The sequence below is a fragment of the Triturus cristatus genome, chromosome 3_1 (assembly GCF_964204655.1).
Source record: "Triturus cristatus chromosome 3_1, aTriCri1.1, whole genome shotgun sequence".
Taxonomy (NCBI): Eukaryota; Metazoa; Chordata; class Amphibia; order Caudata; family Salamandridae; genus Triturus; species Triturus cristatus.
Window position 1 is genome coordinate 363,016,589 of NC_140583.1, and position 6,985 is coordinate 363,023,573.

The following is a 6,985-nucleotide window of genomic DNA, read 5'->3' on the forward strand; positions in this document are numbered from 1 at the left end:
CAAAGAGTTTATCGTTCAGACAGACGCTTCAGAGCATTGTGGTAAATATTCTTTTTTTACCTAATACTGAATTTCATACGGAATCTTTAAAATAAAATAAAAATAGCTCAGAATAACAAGAGGCAGAATCCGTGGTATAAGAGGTTTTCTAAATGGGCTTTATTCCATAAAAAATGGCCGACTCGAGTCGCGGCCTTCAGGTTCCGTCACCACGAGGGTTCAGGAAGTGAAGTACAATACTTTATTGACAGACATGCATTTTTATAATAAGTACATTACAATGAAACGAATGTAGAAGGCGTAACATTTGATAAGAAAAGTGACATAACAGGTACGTAATCGAAACTAGGCGTAATAAGGAATAAAAGAAACATGATTGGTTAGGATTATCAGACATAGGTGGATCTATAAGATAATACTTGGCATAGATGCGCGCGCAGCAGCATGACGTGTGAGTGACGTGCAACTAGGGGGTGAAGGGGACTTGACATTTAGCTCTACATGTGGAGACGAGAAGTCTGGGGGGTCAAGTCAACCTAATCCCAAATCATATCTAACATCCTATGTTTAGAGAACTATGTTATCCACAAGGAAGGACTCTCGGACAGAATCTAGTCTATACTGACTGTGTGCGTGCACAAACGCCTAAGTGTCTATATGAGATGCGAGGGGCAGAAAACTTTCCATGGCAGCAGGGCTATGAATCACTTGCAGGAGGACGGAAAGGCTGAGTCCTTTGCTTGTGAGCTAAAGGAAATGTTTACCTAAATCACTAGACAGGAATGCATCGGCTGAAGAGCAAAATAGATAATTCGAAGGTGAAATACAGCTTCTTGGCAGGCAGGCGAAAACTGGCCGAGGCAGGCACCGTTAGCTGCACAGGGAGTAGGACAAAGTTCATGGATACAGATGCGAGCTCAAGCTGAAGCTGTCAGAGATAGAGAGCAGGGAAAGGCTTTGAGGACAGAATCGGGCCTACTTGCCTGGACTGTAAAAATGTAGTAATTTAGCCATATAAAGTCGGTGGCCTTTCATACTTAGGAATCGAATATCCAGCCCATTGATGGCGGATCTGACAGAGAACATGTCGACGGTAGACACACGTATGTTTGCGTCTTAGAAACTGGAACTGGAGGGAACATACATGTACTTGTAACATGCATATAGAACCGTTGGGGTCCAAGATAGGGGACATAACTGGTCAGGAGAATCCACATTTCCACATTCCCTCCTTGTCCCCTACTTGCCCTTCAAGAGATATCAATCTTCAGCAATCCATTGATCTGTTCATATAGCATCATTTGTTCTTCTTTCTTCTTCCGTGATCTTGAATGAAATCTTGGTGGTGGAATACACGATGTGGCACACAGACCACAGATCGCTGGTCCACATTGTAGACATAGACAGCAACTGAATAGTATGAGAAGGCCAATACCTAGGAAGGATAGGACCCTCCATCCAAAGGTAGATAATACACTCCAAAACCAACCGGACCAAGTCCAGGTGCCTGGATTCTGGTGTATCTGGCTTACAATCTTATGAAGGCGAGTTATAGCTTTATATACAGATGGCGAATTTTCTGGTATGAATATGCAGCAGCTGGATCCGATGACCCTGCAAGCTCCGCCCCTATCGGCCAGGATGACGTCAAGGACAAGACGATTCTGGAGAACAACAATTCTCATCACTGATTGTTCCTCTGTCAGATTGCCTAGGGCGGCTATAGTCTCGTTTACTACAGCTTCAAGAGTCTTGGTGAGTCTGCGTATCAGCTTACTATTTGATATGGTACCTATATAGGGAAAGATACCTTTATTGAAATCTACATACTTGTCCCATGCCGTCTCAGTATAATCGACAACTGGGAGATCTCTACGCTCTCTTTTGTGTACTAAATGAACATTTCGATAATAATCAGGGGGAGCTAGGAAAACAGGTGGCAGAAGGAATGCTATGTAACAGGTACCATCCCAATCTAGAGGCAGACGCATATATGCCGTCTGACCACATATAAAGTAAGAATGGCGAGAAGCTCTAAATGAGGATTTACCTTGATCACTATATTCTACTGTAGTAACGCATTGGCTATGGCCCATATGTATGGAACCAACTTTTCTCACACATAATTCACCCTTAACTGGAAATACAGACATAGTGGGCAGAATTAGTTCAACTTCGGATTTGACATTCAAAATCATAAGATTAGGCTTAAAATTACCTAATTTATACACTTCATTTTCTAATTCAGTTCCTGTTCTACTGGGGTGACCCTCCTTATTAGGGTGACAGACTTTGAATAAAACTAGATTCAGATTTCCCCATATCCAATGTTGTTGGTAAACTGCTGTGTCTGGGTCTATGGAATTTAATAAACTAAACCATGCTCCACAGGAGCCATTGTGTGTGAACGGATGTGGAAAGAAAGGCAGAACTCCTTTGTTATTCTGATAGGGAGGGAGTCGGCCACACACCCAACAATTGGTGGCATTACTAGTCTGATGGGAATGATGTAACATACTAATGAATGTGTTATTGCGCAGCGCAAGTCTATAGGACAACTCATGTGGGGGTAGGTCACTAAAAGAATGTTCATCAGTTATATTGAAAGCACGTTTAGAAACAGGATAATACATATGCAACAATATACTTGCAGTAACTATTAAAAAACTCAAGGAAAACAAAATTAATAAAGTCACAATACAGTGGCTACGCAGTAATTTACAATAAGCATGTCGTTTCATTATGATTCTGGACTCTACATCATTCAGACCTAAGGGATACATGTCGGGACAGATTCAACCGCTTCACCTTGGAGAGGACTTAAACAATCAAATCGTCCGACAGTTTGGATCTGGACCTGAGTTTCTGCTTATAGAATTCGGTGCTACTGGCCTCAGCCAAGGGTAGCTTTGAGTCAATGGGGGAAGACACACGGGGAGTACTGTTTGTGTCAGGAGGAAGTCCATGAAATTTCTTGATATGGCTGGAATGCACCCAGCCTTTTCTTCCTTCGATCTTCACAGCTGTTCTGGTCGTCAGCAGGACCAACTTAGGAAGCCTCCACCTTGGCTCCAGTTGGGTTTTCCGATCGAAATTCCTGACGAGAACATAATCGCCGGGAATTACATCATGAGGTTTCACCTCGGTGTTGTCGGGAAAAGCTGCGACTACCTGTGAACGACAAGATTGTAGTGCAGACATCAAGGAAGCCAGGTAATCTGTCAGCATATTACAGTCAACATCAGTTATTTTACGGGGTATAGGCGTCCCCCACATATTCGGTGGTCTACCAAAGATCACTTCATAAGGGGATAGCCCTGCTCGAGAGTGTGCTACCATTCTCATGTAAAATAGTGCAACTGGTAAGGCTACTATCCAGTCAACACCTTTCTCCTTACATATTTTAGACAATCTGATTTTCAAAGTTTGATTATGTCGTTCCACGAGACCTGCTGCCTCGGGGTGTCGGACACAGTGGAATTTCCACTGATATCCCAACAAAAGTGAGACATGTTTCATTAATTCGGATGAGAAAGGCTGGCCGTTATCTGAATATACAACACGTGGTAGCCCGTACCGTGGGAAGAATTCTCGAACTAACTGTTTGGCAGTAGTCGGGGCCGTGTAATCTGATACGGGGTACGCCTCTGTCCAACGGGAGAGAGCGCAGACAACTACGAGAACATATTTGAATCCTCGACAACGTTCCATCTGAATATAATCCATCTGGAGGACTTCAAAAGGATGGTCAGGAGGCTGAAATCCACCCTGCTCTACGGGAACACCCTTTCCTGGATTGAACTGACAACATATCATACAGGTACGAACTTTTTGTTTAGCTGCTGCTCGTAAATGTTTGTTGAACCAAATGTGCTGAATGCTGTCTAGCATAGCCTTCTCTCCTAAATGTGCTGGACTGTGAACTGTAGCTATAATGGCTTGAACCATGGAATCAGGGAGAAACCATACAGATTTCTCCTTCGTCATCCATCCTTGATCTGTCTGGATCCCTCCTAGTTCAGTCCACTTCTTTATTTCTTCTGCTGTGGCATGTGTCTGTATGTCAATTACGTCAAGTGCGGGATCCTTAATTGTCATACATTGTGTTGGTGCCTGAACTATTGGCTTTGTCATGTCTAATGTGCGATTCTGAGCAGTCTGTTTAGCTGTTCTGTCAGCTAAATCATTGCCTTGAGAAATGATATCAGTAACCTTCGTGTGTGCTTTACATTTCATAATCGATATAGCAGTGGGTAGATGTATTGCGTCTAACAAGGCATGAATGAGGGGTCCGTGCTGAATGTGGGCACCATGGGAGGTTAAATAACCTCTCTCTCGCCACAGCACGCCGAAGTCGTGTACAACTCCGAATGCATAACGTGAGTCAGTGTATACATTAACTTTCTTATTTGTGGCTTGAATACAGGCTTGTGTTAGAGCAATAAGTTCTGCTGCTTGGGCTGACAAAGTATCTATACAATTTGTCTCAATAACTTCAGTGTCTGTTGTGACTGCATACGCGGCCACTAAATCTCCTGTACTTGTTCTCATGCACGATCCGTCTACATACAACGTCAGGTCTGGATCTAACAATGGAACGTCTGTCAAGTCTTGTCTAGGTTTCGTCTTTATTTCAATGATTTCAACACAATCATGAGCTAGTGGGTCTGTTCCAATTACAGGTAATAGTGTAGCAGGATTCAATGTATTACACCGTCGGATCTCTATGTGTGGTTGAAACAATGTCAGTTCATAACCGGTAAGTCTTGCTATGGTCAAGTGTTGTGTCTGTGTTCGGTTCACAAGAACCTCTACTGCATGTGGTACTTGTACTGTCAATGGGTGTCCTAATACTATGGCATCGCTTTGTCTGATTGCTAAAGCTGTCGCTGCCACTGATTTCAGGCATGCAGGCAAAGCCTGAGCTACGGGATCTAATGTACTGGAAAAATAAGCACATGGCTTGCGTGATCCTGCTTGATCCTGAGTGAGTACTGACAAGGCAGTACCTTCGCGTTCTGTAACAAAGAGTGTAAAATGTTTGCTATAACATGGTGTTGCTAAAACAGGTGCTTGACATAAAGCTTCCTTTAGGCTTTCAAAAGCTTGTGTATGTTCCTGAGTCCAAGGGAGAACAGTCGATGTGGCTGCCTCCTGTGTGGTTAACTGAATGAGTGGTTTTGCTAGAAATGCGTACTGAGGGATCCACTGCCTACAATATGAAGTGAGGCCTATGAAAGCCCGCACCTCCTTTTGTGTCTGGGGTATTGACATGTTAGCAATTAACTGGATGCGATCTGGTGTAAGCTGCCTTCCCTCCTTGGACAGCGAGTGACCAAGATAAATAACTCGCTGGACACAGAATTGCAGCTTAGAAGGAGACACCTTGTGCCCCTTGTCGGCTAGGAAATGTAAAACTGTCAGAGAAGCTTTTTCACATTCTGGCTCGCTTCTCGCTGTGATCAGCAGATCATCGACATATTGAAGCAGTGCAGTATTGACTGGCATGTGGATACTGTCAAGTTCTCGTTTCAGTGCTTGGCTGTAAATGCTGGGGCTTTCTGTGAATCCTTGGGGAGCGCGTGAGAATTTAAAACTGCGCCCATTTAAACTGAATCCGAACAAATATTGGCTGTCCGGATCTATTGGGACGCTGAAGAAGGCATTCTTGAGATCAATTACAGTAAAGAATGTTGCTTCGGAATCAATTGCTGTCAACAATGATGATATATCAGGGACCACAGGGAATTGTGGTACAATACACTTGTTTAGTTCACGCAAATCAATAACCAATCGGTACACTGGTGGGGCAGTAGGATCAGTTCGTTTAAGAATCGGAATTATCGGTGAATTACATACATTGGAGTCTGTTTCTACAACTACTCCCTGGGCAATCAGCTCATCAATGATTTTCAGCAAAGCCACTACAGCATCATGCGGTAACTTGTATTGTCGCATTCGTGGTAGTACCACTCCTGCTTTCAGTGTGACTCGATAGGGTGTAATGTTCATGCAGCCAACATCCGTAGGGCCTTGTGCCCATAGATGTACTGGTAAAATCTGTAGTCGGGGATCCATGTCCCTAGACACATAGTGACCTTTAAAATCACGTAAAAACAACCTTACTCCTTCCGGAGAACAACATATTATGGCTCCTAGTGCTTTCAGAGTTTTAATTCCTAACAGATTTTCTGGGCATGATTTAGTAAGCAATAAATCTGTAGTTCGTGTCAAAGGTCCTATCGTAAGTGGTAGAGGCTGTGATACTTCATTAACAACAGGTTTTCCTGAAAAACCAAGGGAAACATTTTGAGAGCCTGAGAGGGGTGCCCCTGGAACTTCACTACGTTTTATGGTTGTTCGACTTGCCCCTGTATCGAGTAAGAATTTTCTATCTTGACCTAATAATTCACTATGTACATAAGGTCCTTCTTGATCTACAGGAATCTCGATAAGCGGTAAGTCAACTTCCCTCTCTAGGCTTGTTCATGCGTAACGCTGATACTCAGGATATTCATACTGTGCAGTCTGATACATTTGTCGTGTTGTGGTTTGTGTGGCAGTAGCAGGCAACGGTGGTGCAGCTGGCACAAACTGTATGGGTTGCTGTGAAGCTGGCATGGACTGTTGCTGAACTGGCATGGACTGTCCATGCTGTGTAGCTCCTTGTTCATTCTGATCTTGTCTAACTAATCGTGGTCTCTCCTTTGCAATGCCTGTAGCTATATTACGTTTCAGGACTGGACAATCGTGTACATAATGGCCTAGTTGTTTACAGTAATTGCAGGTTCCTTTTACAGGAACTGCAGAATCACCAGAATGTGTCACACCCTTTTTGTGACCATCTGCTGGTACTGTCTGAGAAACTAGCATTTTCATTTTTGTATCCTTCATGCGTCTATGCTCGTGTTCTTGTTCATCCCTAATTCTATTGTGATGATACTGTAACATTTGTAGCATTTGCGACGGAGTGTTACTTTGCCAG